At 39.9% G+C, this 11,931-nt stretch overlaps 3 non-coding genes across 3 annotated transcripts; all 3 read right to left on the reverse strand.

Moving 5' to 3' along the window:
- Nucleotides 1-293: 293 nt before the first annotated feature.
- trnak-cuu (transfer RNA lysine (anticodon CUU)) lies at nt 294-366 on the reverse strand. Its single transcript has one exon. It is a non-coding gene; the product is annotated as a tRNA-Lys (tRNA).
- A 303-nt stretch (nt 367-669) lies between these two features.
- trnan-guu (transfer RNA asparagine (anticodon GUU)) lies at nt 670-743 on the reverse strand. The gene has a single exon. It is a non-coding gene; the product is annotated as a tRNA-Asn (tRNA).
- A 736-nt stretch (nt 744-1,479) lies between these two features.
- Nucleotides 1,480-1,553, reverse strand: trnan-guu (transfer RNA asparagine (anticodon GUU)). Its single transcript has one exon. It is a non-coding gene; the product is annotated as a tRNA-Asn (tRNA).
- Nucleotides 1,554-11,931: the final 10,378 nt, after the last annotated feature.

The raw sequence follows: 11,931 nt of genomic DNA on the forward strand, positions 1-11,931 counted from the left end.
TTTCACATAATGTATATTTTGTATTTCTGGCACTGTAATAAAACATGTTATATTCTATAAAGTTTAGTTGAATTCTGTTATTTTATATGATTTCCACTGTACATTCAAATCATCCACATTAAACCACAAGTTGTAAGATTGTTTGGTAGATCGCAAAGTGGTATTGACAAATAATTCTCAGAGATCTTTTTTAAACATTTTTTACGTTGCAATTTTTATTTTATCTTATTGTCAAATCACTCTTCCTACGTGTGATCTTTTATGAAATTACAAACACACACAAAAAAATGTAGCGCCCAACGTGGGGCTCGAACCCACGACCCTGAGATTAAGAGTCTCATGCTCTACCGACTGAGCTAGCCGGGCTGTAAAGCTCTATGACGCGTGAGCTATAAAACTCATTTACAGTTTGAAATGTACTATTGTAGACTATTGTACGTTGTGATATATACTTTCTGATATGTTTTTCTTATTCTGGCAACCTAGAGCCGAACCACTTATAAAACAAGTACCGCACTGTGTACGTTAGTTTTTGTTTTGTTTTTTTCGTCTGTTTAGCTTAACGCTTATTTTACAGTCTTCACTGATTTCGTCTCTAAGTCTTTCAGTTATTTTCCTGTGCTAAAGTAAATCTAGATTTAAAAAAAATTTAAAAAGCAAAAATCACGCCGTCCCTGGGTGGGCTCGAACCACCAACCTTTCGGTTAACAGCCGAACGCGCTAACCGATTGCGCCACAGAGACACGCTGGGACACGGATACGTGTCATTCCTCAGTTATTCGTCAAACCCTGTCCCATTGGCTGAGCTCCAAAGTAAGCTGTATAGTGATTTGGCGGTCCATTATGAGACTGTTCGAGACTGGCTGAATTGTTCAACCTGAGTGCGCCAGAGACGCGCTGGGAAACCGAGGCATGATAGCCTGACCTGCCTATTAAGATTTCGGCCCATACCATATTTTGTGTCTGGAATGTTCCTAAATGCAGCAAGAAAGTCGTTGAGTTGGCAACTGTGGGGCGACTATTTTTAAGTGCAAACGTGCAGACATGACCTGGAAGGCCAGTTTATTAGTCAAACCTATTTCATGGACAGTGAAATAGAAGACAGTGATTGATTTTTAGACCATTGCTGAGGAAGGTAAAATCGGCTTCACATGTTGGCCAATCACTGATCTCCCAAAATTAAGAAAATTGGAACCGATAAATCGATGAAACCACAGTCAAAAAACAATATTCTGACACCATGTTCAAAATACAACAAAAATAGAAATATGTACTGCTAGATTTACAAAGTTCGAATTCCTTTCTTATGTATGTTTAAATGCAAGCTTACAAATAGTTTGATTAAACATTAATGACAATCCCAAATAAGAATAAACAGTATGCGTGCTGATAAACACTGATGCCTTTGTAGTCTAAAGAACCTAACGAAGAACTAGCTTTTCATGAAAAACATGACCAGACAAAAAAAAAAAAATACTACGTCCCTGGGTGGGCTCGAACCACCAACCTTTCGGTTAACAGCCGAACGCGCTAACCGATTGCGCCACAGAGACTGTGCGGCACTCTGTTAAAAGTGCTGAAGTCTAGCATGACCCACCATAAATTTTTGCGTCATTCATTCATTTATTCTTTCATTTATTTATTTTATTTTATTTTTTTCTCTCCAATCTTATTGTCGTTTGGAACGCAAGGCTGGTCGTGATTAGGTTATTTTAGCTCCAGCTGCAAAATTCCGCTCCAAACCACAAAAGTGGACAGAGATAGCCCTTTGCTATAAACCTCGGTTTGGTCGTTTGTTGCTCGTCTGAAGCGGTCTACAAACAAGGTGCGTTTCTACCTAAATGCATCGCACAAACCTACCAACTTTTACTCTATAATGTGGAAATAAGGTTAAGTTAGGTTATGTTACCTCTGCAAAACTTCACTCTGTTCAAATTGAATTTATACAAAAAAAAAACTTCATTTGGTTTATATCACGTTATTAAATATTCTACCAGGCACGCGTTATCCCTGCATTTCTTGAGTACATGTAATTCAAACACTTCCTAACCTAAAATAAATGGCTGTGGCTTGCCCAATACTTGGCTAAACTAAGCTCAAAATGGTTATTTGTCGCAAACGTGCCAATGGTTATCTTTCACATAATTAAATGGGAAATTCTTTAGAAAAACAAGCCATTTACTTACTTTTACCCAGCTTTACTTGGCGTTCAGCACGTGCTCTTAATTGGTAGAGGTACCAGCACAGTTGGTTAAAAAAACTGGCAGGCTAGCTAGTTTGACTCTCAAAAACTTAGCCATGCCACGTTTTTGCAGCGTCAAAAATGACACCAAGATAAATCCTTCTAAAACTTTTTGCGATAAAGTTTTGGAAGGACCAAACTTCCACCGTAGTATTCTTTCGACAAAAAAATATGCGACAAAATGAAGTTTGGTCTGTGCAGTCAATCACGAAGCACGCAATGACCATTTTTATTGTATACATTTATATAAAAAATTTTTTTTTAAAAACATTAGGCAACCTTCATGGCAAAGTGGGCCGCTTTCTGAAGATGCACGACTTATATATTTAAATGATAATTACTATTAGCATTATTATATGCTTCTAGAAAAAGCATGTTGTAAGATGAGACCATTTCAAAAGGTTTTGGGGTTTTTCCTCAATTTCACAAACAAACTTGTTTATTTTTAACAGTTCATTGTATAAAGTACATTGAAAATATTAAGAAATCAGTGGCACACGGTGTTTTTATAGATAAGACAAACTGCATAAATTAATTTCACATTTTCTATTGTAGATCACCAAAAAGCTGGCTGGCCACAGCAAGGGAACAGCTCCGTGGGTGTCATCAGTAAGCAATGAGCTGAACAGTGTCCTGACTGTCCAGGAGGGTCCAGAACTGGACAAAGTAGCTGCAGGACTCATGGAGCGGTACCAGCAGGTTGGCGCTGCACCTCCCAAGGTGCTGTATTTGGACTGTGGCTGCTGTGTGAATGAGGGCTTCAACAAGCTGCAGGCCAGGTTTGGAGAGTGGCCAGATATCTACATTCGTCTGGACATTTGGCACTTCATGCGGAGGCTGGCTGTTGGTTGTACCACAGATGCAAACCTTCTGTATCCTGCTTTCATGCAGGCACTGTCCTCCTGAATTTTTGAGTGGGATGCGGGGTCCTTGACCTGCTTCGAAGGGCCAAAGAAAAGCAGCTGCAGCAGGAACAGAGGCTGGGTATAACCAATGCCAAATAACAAAGAAGGAGTTGAATACTTTCTGCCGTAGTAGGACATAGGGAGAGTACATCACTGTTGACTTTATTAAACAGCTGCTGGAGGAGCTGAGGGGTCCAAAAGGGAGAGATCTGATAGGCATTCCTCTACTGGATGAAGTGAGGATGAATCACATGTGGAGTGTCCAAAAACAGTCCATAAAATGCATTCAGGATGTCCCAGGAATTCAGTTACACACTATCAACAAGAGCAGGATCAAGCTGACACGCTACCGCTGTGCACGAGGCTCTACGTGCCTGGAGTCATTTCACTACCATCTAAAGAGGTTTATTCCAGGTAAGTCACTAACATGATTAAACCCCTTTGCTGTATTTTTCAAAATCAAAACTGGATCAACCAGCATTGTTTCAAAGACATTAATATTCAGTTTTTTCCAGGAATCAGTGAAAATTTGCTGAATTTCCAGTTCTATCTCCTGGAAGGCCTGAACAGGTGGAATCAAGATCAGGGTACTGCAGAAGTGAGCAGCAAGCCATCATCTCTTCTCACGTATGCTCAAGACATGACCCAGTACATCAATAAGAAAAGCCTAAAGGTGCTGGGACTAGAATACGTCCCACAATTTATGCCTCCAGCAAAGTATACAGGTATTTCAAAATAAATCCTTATGGGGGAAAAAAAACAACATTTTGGGGGGTTTTATGTTGGTTATGTTTTCTCAGGGTTTAGATGATCTAGGTGTAGCAGTTGAGCTGCATTGTTGCTCTGTGGCAGAAACCTGGTGGAGTTCATCAAGCAGAGGGTGGTATTTACTGCAAGGCATCAAGAGAGACTGAACGCTGGGAGGTTTAGGTAACCTAAAAAGAGGCAAGATTTTACCCCTGGGGTTGAAAATGCCTTAACCACCCTCGCCACATCTGTCCAACGGTCAGACTGCTGCCGCCTGGTGGAGAGCATCTTTGTTCGCTTCTGCAATATTCATCTTAGTCCAAAAAGAGGAGGGATATCCACAGTCTCCAGATGGGATTTGAGCCTTCAGGACTACAGGAAGATCAGTCAGCTCATTTTGGCAAATGGAGCTGTGATGGAGCAGACTAACTTGCAGCTGGTGGATGTTAGATAAATCACCCTAGTGGCATAACAAAAGGGTGAAAAGGCAGGAAACTGCTGTAGTGCCACAAGGGCTAAACCCTCCTAACAGTTTGTCTGTAGCTGCTGACCCATTTCTCCCTGCCAATATACATCCTCATTATGCCTTACCACGTTCAGGGCAGATCCCTACATACAGCCTACCATCTAACAGATGAAAGAAAACCACAGGGAGGAATGTCCACATAAGTTGGGGCACTATCTGGAGGAGTGCACCAACTTTGTGAATAGATCCAGCCTTTTCCCTGTGGTGTGCCAGGAGCCCACTGAACGCTGGTTGCTGTCTGTGTATGATGAAGATGATCTGTCAGGCATTGACCACATAAAGACCAGCTTTACCTCCACCTTTGGGACCATTTTGAAACCGGACTCCACCAAAAAGGTTTGTAACATTGTAATGATAACTGACTGTTCTATGTGACTAGAAAAAGCATGTTGTAATGTCAGATACCATTTTAAGAGTTTTAGGATCCCCCCCCCCCCCCCATTTCACCAACAAACATGTCAAAAACAAAGCGGCTCCAGCACGAACACAGACGGAGTATAACCAATGCAATGGTGGATGGCCATAAAACAAAGACAGAACTTAGTACTTTAAGCCGTAGGAGGACGTAGGGAGAGTACACAACTCTTGTCCTGATAGAACGGCTGTTGGAGGAGCTAAGGGGTCCAAAAGGAGAGACCTCATACGTTTACCATTGATGGTTGAATTAAAGATAGATCACATCTGCTGTGTGCAATTATGCCACTTAAAATGTAAATTTCCAGGGTGTTTTGGGAATTCAGCTGTACACTTAAGTTTGCAGCATTAACAAGAGTGGCATCAAGCTCAGAAGCATGAGGTTCAACAACATCAAGTCTTTTCACTCCCACTTGAACAAGTTTCTTCCAGGTTAGCTACTCTTGTGTAACTTAATTGCTTCCCTTTGGTATGTCTCCTTTCATAACAGGTTCAAACTAGAAAGCAATTTTTCCAAAGGTGATAATATGCATATTTTCTTCTTCCAGAAGCAAGAGCAGATTCCATTAATTTCCCGCTCGACCTACTGGAAGACCTTAGCAGCCGGAACCAGGATCGGGTCACCAGCAAGGCATTGTGTTTTCAAATATGCTAGAAACATTAATAACACCCTGAAGGTGCCTGGCTGAGACTACATCCCAAACGTCACACCACCGGCAAAATACGCCAGTATCAAATCTGTAAAAGAAAAGAAAATGCATAATAAAAATCTTTCATGTTTGAGTCAAAAATGTGTGGAATGTTTTAAGGACTGTTTTAGTATCACTGTGTGTTTTAATCCATAGGTGAGCTGTTTGGTGTAGATTACCTGCCAAGTCAGACTGAAAAACCTTTAAAAGGCACAGCCTGACTCAGAAGAGACTGATGAGCTTCTGGAAGATCAAGACAAGTGAAGATGATGAAGCATTAGTTACTGGTGGCAGGCCTTCCAGATGATGCAGTCTTCTCTGTCTCCTCCCAGCTTGCTGCTGCCCTTCATTATAGAGCAACAGTAAATTGAAAAATGGTAGAAAAAAACAACAACTAATGTTTAACCAATAGCCCATGCAATAATTATGGCAGCACAAGTGTATGAAACTGTTTTAATTTACTATTCCCACAGTAGTTAGGGCAACCAGAAGTTGCTAAGGCCATTTTGGGAATTTCATCCAAGACTGAGAACTGCAGCTTCAAGGAGGCGCAATGAGTATACAAGCACCACAAAATGGCTGCCATGGTAGCTGCGTAAAGGCTGAGTCATAGTAGTGCTTTTGAAAGTTGGTGTGGTTCAAGCCAAGACAGCGGTATAGAGTTTATAGTTAATGCAGTGAGCTTTTATTTAAAATGCCAGTGCAAGGGGACCTGCTCTGTAAGAGCACTTTCCAAACCGTCCAGTTTGTGTGATTAATGATCCACGCCAAGTTACAAAAATTCAGAGGTGAACAGCTGCGACAGCGCGCGAAGCGACGCGCGGTTCAAGGGTTATAGTTCAAAGGGTCAACTATAAACCTAGCTTTAGTAGGTTAATACAAGGAAGCCATGCATCCCCTAGACTACCGTTGAGCGCAGCGTTTCTCACCTTATTCACTGGGACAAGGAGGAGTTACGCTAGTATGGGGAGTTAGGGCTGCTGCTGACTCTTCTGTTAATGAAAGGTACAGAGGTAAGTCAAATGTATTAGTAAATTAGTAAATATATTTCTGTCACTGTTAAAATCCTGAGGGGGGAAAGAGGCTAACGCTAGTCCGTTACTAAGCTAGCTAAGCTAGCTAAACCAGCAAATGAATCAACACAAGTACTCACCTCTAACTGGATTTCAAATTGACACCCTCTTGTTTTTTCCTCCTTTTCCTTTTTTGAAAATCAGTCTTTTTTTTTTAATACATATATTTTTCTAAAACGCATGGTTATCGCTTTGGCTTTGACTGCTACTAAACACGCCGATAAGTGCACCAACACAGGATCAAACCATTTCACGCATACACATGGGGTTGTTAAATAAATATGACTTTTTGTTCTGGTAACACAACGTTTACAGCCAAATGCAAATAAAAACAAAGACATTAATTTGATTATTGACAACATACCTCTGCCATAATATCAGTGGTAAAGCAGCATTCTACGTGTCGTTTAATTCAGGCGCTGTCTGATCTACCTGCCTCGGTAATGAGCCAGGTGTGTGCACCGCGACTTCCATATATGGCATTACTTTAGGGATGGATTACTTTACTTTATTTTGCTATGTTGGGTTAGGAAAATTCTATCAATTGAGCCAAGAATATGCTATGAATAATAAATATAAGCATTAGATATAATTTATTGATTTGAATACATCACTGCAATATAAAAATTCTTAAAAGGGACGTTTTTGTCAGGTACTATTTGTCTGTCAGGAACTATGACAAAATCTATAAAGCAATTATATATATATATATATATATATATATATATATATATATGTGTGTGTGTGTGTGTGTGTGCTTTGGAGTTCCTGTGCTGATTAAATTTTTTGCTACGCAATAAAAGCTGTGTAGCTCTTGAATTGCTACAAAATGGAGCTATAGTTCCCTCAGTTCCCTCAGCCCACTTGCTGCAATGTTGACACGTTAAGATGCCGTGAGATCTAAATTCTGAACAGAGTCTTCCACATCGGGTTGATGGGGTAACAGGTCCAGAAGGGAAACACAGACATCTGTCCCAGGCCAGATTAGACACATAGACCATCTTCATCAGTTCATTTTAAATCCTGCATTGTATTCAAATACAATCTAATTATTATTAATAATAATGTCACCAAAAACTGCTACTGCTGCTCATCTGATGGAGACATAAGAGAGAAGTTACAAGTCTTTTAAAAACAGATATACACATTTGTTTACCAGTTGGTTTAATCGTTAAAATACAAGAAAAGTGAAAAACCAACAGACTCGTAACCAGTTTACAGGGAAGCATAGAAATGGACTCATTTATCTCCTTCCCGGGTGTCAGCAATGTGGGCTGCTGACGCTGTGCTGCTGTTGGTGTCAAGCTCTCAGTTACACATTACATTACGATCTGTCTATTGTTTACATTTCCGTACCATAGAGAACAAATGTGTTTGAGTCATTTACAACCCATCAAATATGGTGCGGCAGCATCATTTCTTTGGGATCATTCTTTATTCTGTTTTTATGCTAACGTGTAAAATTATTAAACCAAAATTATTTCTTTGTAACTCTTCTTCAAGCAGGCAAAATTTCTTGTCACAATTTACAACAGCAGCAGCAGCAAATGTCTGTAGGATACATTTAATTTTACTTTTAAGATATTTTTAAGTCAAGTATGATTAAAAATTTTAAACCTGATATAATGATGAAAAATCCAACTTAAATTAATGGTTTTAATATAACCATTGTCAATCTAAACTTAATATTTAAACATTAAGATCCCCGTTTTAATCCCTAGCCTCCTAAAATATACCCTTCTGAAGTTCGTCATGGTGCCTCGAATGATTAAGTGACGCAGTTGCAAAGGGTTAATAGTTTGAGTCATGCAGAAGTGATTTGACCGTTTCCATAGCAACAATCAGAAGCAAGACATTCCCCCAGAACTACAGTGAGCTCATTGTAGCTATGACCTCATCTATGACATAGATCAAAGAACATCTGAGGTTATGAATGCTTGGATCTCAAAACAGGAGGTCATATCCAAGCATCTCTTTGAGCAGTAGCAACGTGTTTAACAAGAATTTTGACAATGCAACAGATCGCATTCACCACTGTGTTTTTCCCCCTGACGATTGGAGCAGGTTATTTGATAACAACAGGAGTGAGAAAGATTTTTAACAAGCTGCTTCCGGGGGTCACTTTTGACATCACTAGCTATAAGGATGAAAATGAGTATGACGAATTTGATGCATACCTTTTCAAACCTTCCCCAACTATGAAGCAAACTTCGCAGCAAAACCCACAGCAAGCTTCCCCGGCTGGGGAAGCTTGCTGTGGCTCATCAGGTAATTCTATTAGTTTTCAGAAAGATCAAACTTCCCCGGCTGGGGCAGTTTATGGTGGCTCAACAGGCCATAGCAAACACACCGATCATTCAGATCACTCAGACAGAGATACTGCTGATGAAGACAACGATTTGCCAAGTCTTCCTAAAGTTCACAGACTGAGAAGGGTTGGAGCGATAAGGAGGAAAAAAAGGTGTGCAAAAGCTCAACCTGAGCTCTGAGGAAAGCGGCATTAGACCGCTTTCCTTAGACCGGACCCAAACTTCCCCAGCTGGGGAAGTTTGTAACATGTTGTCAGTCAAGATGACAGACAACAAGAATTTTTAGCAAGAGATTTGTGCTGATATCTACTCCTTTGATCGCAAGTTCTGCAGGTGGCGAATTCTGATTAGTTGGGAGATCGAACATTGTAGATATTCTCTTCTTTTGCTCTTTTCTGCAGCACACAAGTTAAGGTACGCAAACAAGGAGACCGTTGAGTCTAAAAGCTCAACCTCTGCTCCGACGAAAGCAGCATTAGAAGACCGGGCCCATCAAGAGATATCTGTCCTAGGGAACGATTTCTGTAATCACAAAGAACAAACTTCCCCAGCTGGGGAAGTTTGCAGTGACAAGGAGACCGTTGAGTCTAAAAGCTCAACCTCTGCTCTGAGAAAAGCGGCATTAGAAGATCGGACCCAGCAAGAGATATCTGTCCTAGGGAATGATTTGGCCAACCTTTCAAAAGAGCAAACTTTCCCTGCTGGGGACGTTTGCTCTGGAAAGAAGAGACCTGACTATCAAACCTTAACTTGAGTGCTGCAGAAAAGGGCAAAAGAAGAGAATATCTACAATGTTCAATCTCCCAACTAATCAGAATTCGCCACCTGCAGAGCTTGCGATGAAAGGAGTAGATATCAGCACAAACCTCATGCTAAAAATTCTTGTTGTCCATCATCTTGACTGACAGCATGTTACATCTGTCGCGCTCCCCCTGATTTTTAGTATGGCAGAGATCTTACTCAGCATGTTTTTTCCCCTGCATTTTGGCATTGGATATTTGATTACCTCAGGAATGAGGAACAGTTTTGACAAACTACTTTCTGGTAGCAATTTAGAAAAAAGTAGCTCTCAGGACGAGTGCACTTTCTCTCGGTATGATCTTAATGATGCGTTTCATTTTGATGCTTCCCCGGCTGGGGAGGTTTTCTGTGAAAAGGCGACAGCTGAGTCTGAATACTCAACTTCTCCATTGATGAAAACAGCATTAGAAGACAGGACCCCTGAAGAGACTACTGTCCAGGTAATGATATTTCCAATCTTCCCTAGGAACAAACATGGATACAGAGATATGGATATGGATGTTAATGAACAGTGAAAAACTTGCGTAAAGTGTAAGGGAGTTGTAATTACAACTGTCCATCCATTTTATCCATCCATTTTTTTTCCTCTTGGGTCGGGTCGCGGAGGTAGCAGCTTAAGAAGGGAGGTCCAGACTTCCCTGTCCCTAGCCACTTGTTCCATGTCCTCTGGGGGAACCCCAAGGCGTTCCCAGGCCAGCCGAGAGACATAGTCCCTGCACCGTGTCCTGGGTCTTCCTCGGCCTCTCCTCCCGGTAGGACGTGCCCGAAACACCTCACCAGGGAGGCATCCAGGAGGTATTCTGACCAGATGCCTGAGCTACCTCAACTGGCTCCTCATGACGCTCGACTCTGAGCACTCTACTCTTTTTTTAATCATAGTAGTAATAGTACTATTATGATTTAAAAAAACAATAGCAATATTATATAAAGTTATATAACATAAAACTTTATTATAATTTAATAACATAACAATATGAAATTATAATAACAAAGTTATTATAATTTCATATTGTTATTACTATTGTTTTTTATAATAATAATAATAATAATAGTACTAATAATATCCCCACAAAAAAATCTGAATATCTAGTCCATTACAGTCTTATATTTTTATGGCTTGATGTTTATTTTTGTGATTATTAATAACTGATCAATGTGGAAGATTAGCTACTGCAGCTATTAGCTAATTAAACACCTGCTGTACTGATGATCTGTCAGAGTTGGTGTTCAAGTTGCCTTTTATTTTCTAATTGCACTGAAACAGAATTCCACACCACATCTACATGTTAAGGTTGTCAAAGTAAAGCTAGCATAACTGAACTACTTCTCTCTCCCTCCATATTTTTTCTTAATTACCTTTTTCGTGACCTGCTAATCTAGTGATAGTGTAGCAAAGCACTGCATCCCTTTGACTTTTATTAGGCATACATTTAACATTTTCTGCGTTACATACATACATACATATATATATATATATATATATATATATATATATATATATGAAATAATCTGCCAATGGAATAATATGTATTTTGTTCTGTTTTTTCTGATATTTTAAGGAATTATTCACTTAGTACAAGGTCCTATATTTTGCTGACAAGTTATTTGCAAGTTAGTGTTTATATTATTTCTGGTGTATTAAAATGCAGGAGTGAAAGTAGTTTTAAATTCTTGGGGGTACTATGACAAATATATAATATATATATATATATATATATATATAGCTTCTTTTTGTGTTTTGGAGTTTCTGTGCTTATTAAAGTTTTTGTGAAGTGATAAAAGCTGGTAGCTCTTGAATTGCTACAAAATAAAGCTGTATTTCCTCCCTCAACCCACTGGCTGCAATGTTGAACCTTGAGAAGCCATGAGACCTAAATTCTGAACATCATGGCATGGAGTGCATCCCAGTTTTCCATGTCTGGCATATAACCATTCTTTTTAGCTTTTAAACTGGTTTTATTGATCCTGTGTCCAGACAGAGGGATAATCAGTAGCCTAGCATCATGACCTGTTTGTTCTGAAGAACCTGCAGCTTCCACTTTGTCTTCCTAACATTGCGCCTCCTCTCCCTGACTCTCACACTGATAGGAGGAACCACAGAGATCTGTTAGGTTAAAGCTCATCTTCTGAAGTTGGGATATTTTTCCTCCAACAGGATCCAGAGGAATCACCTCAAACCAGATGGTGGACTGGATTTTATTTCAGTGTCATTTGTGAATGTTAGC

Source organism: Poecilia mexicana, unplaced genomic scaffold (assembly GCF_051168715.1).
Source record: "Poecilia mexicana isolate PSO_F unplaced genomic scaffold, ASM5116871v1 scaffold_18, whole genome shotgun sequence".
Classification (NCBI taxonomy): Eukaryota; Metazoa; Chordata; class Actinopteri; order Cyprinodontiformes; family Poeciliidae; genus Poecilia; species Poecilia mexicana.